The following is a 1,491-nucleotide window of genomic DNA, read 5'->3' as shown; positions in this document are numbered from 1 at the left end:
GGCCCTGATAGCAATTTTTTAATTTTTTTGACTTAAAAGTCAAAAAACTTGCTTGTGACCATTTTTTAAAACTTGTTTCTTATGTGGTAGAGAAGACTTTGTATTCCCTATATTTTAGGTGGAGGGTTCTGTACATGTCTAGCCTATTTCATTGTTCAAATCTTTCCTATCCATTGGCCTCTCAATAATAGAGCTGTGTTGACATCTCTCCCTTTAATGATGATTGTCCATTTCCTCTCTCTGTTTTTTTTATTTTTTGCAATTTTATAACTTTATTTGATGTATTTGACGATCAGCGATTAGTTCTCATTCACATTGACTGTAGATTTTTGGAAGTGGTAACAGGTTACATAGGTAACCAAGGTATAGAGCTTATTTGGTGAATCTTCATCCTCATTACGGTTTCTGGACAACCGCACACGGATACGGTATGGGTCATTCTTTATTCCTTGGGACCAGACCGCTTTGTTGCGCCTGGTATCAATGCGCACATCTGCAGTTCCCACCTCCTTCATGGCAGATTGCCGAATCTCTTTGAGCTCCCGAGGGACACGCTTCTTGAAGCCCACTCCATGGATGCACTTGTGAATATCGATGGTGTATTCTCGCGTCACCACCTCGTTGATTGCAGAATGGCCTTTTTTCTTCTCGCCACCCTTCTTTGCGGGAGCCATTCTCCCGGATCAAAGTTGGAAAGCCGTCCACTTCTTATTATAGTTTTAATTACCTTTTCCTTGAGTATTTTGAAGCTATTTGAACTACATGTATACAAAGTTAATGTTTAAACGACCTTGATTAATTGAACTTCTCATCTTCATATAGTGATTTTTTAAAAAATAAATCACAAATAAAGCTTTTCTTTCGTCTTAAATTAAAACAGCTGATGTTAAAGCAGTTATCCAGGTTGCCTGATTATTAAAACAGCTATCCAGGTTGTCTTTTGCTGATATTTTTTGTCTGTACAGTACTGAAATCTTTTACTTGTTTCTACCACATAACTTTTTGCTTTATATTTGTCTCATTTATTTTTCTTTATTTCTTTTCCTTTGGCTTATTTTGCTTTTGTTTTTTTTTATCACATATTTTTTCTCTACTAATTTGGAAATTATACATCCTATTTCTATTTTATTTGTTAATATCTTTAAAATTTTATAGTGTATTTTTAACAAAGTCCAAAATTAATTAATTCCTAATCGCCATTTGAAACCAGGATCTTAATTCTAATCACTTCTTAATTCTAATCAATATTTCCTTAGATTTATCTACAATTATATATATATTTTTCAATTTTCTTTCCTTCTTGCATTCAAGTCTTCTTTTCTGAGCTTCTTTTCCTTCCTCCTGAATTACATCTTTAGGAGTTTCCCTAGTGGAGATCTGTCACTATGTGTTCATTTTTTCTTTATCTTCCCACAAAGATGAGACCAGGGGCAGGCATTTTTTTGAGAAACTTCTGAGGTCTCTACAAATCCAGGTTGTGATTTATTTTTT

At 34.1% G+C, this 1,491-nt stretch overlaps 1 pseudogene; it reads right to left on the bottom strand.

The window, feature by feature from the left end:
- Nucleotides 1-299: 299 nt before the first annotated feature.
- On the bottom strand, nt 300-683 carry LOC111550157 (annotated as a pseudogene).
- Between the last annotated feature and the right edge of the window lie 808 nt (nt 684-1,491).

This window comes from Piliocolobus tephrosceles, unplaced genomic scaffold, assembly GCF_002776525.5.
Source record: "Piliocolobus tephrosceles isolate RC106 unplaced genomic scaffold, ASM277652v3 unscaffolded_40, whole genome shotgun sequence".
Lineage (NCBI taxonomy): Eukaryota > Metazoa > Chordata > Mammalia > Primates > Cercopithecidae > Piliocolobus > Piliocolobus tephrosceles.
Note: the sequence above shows the minus strand (reverse complement) of the source record. Positions and strands in the feature narration are given on the sequence as shown.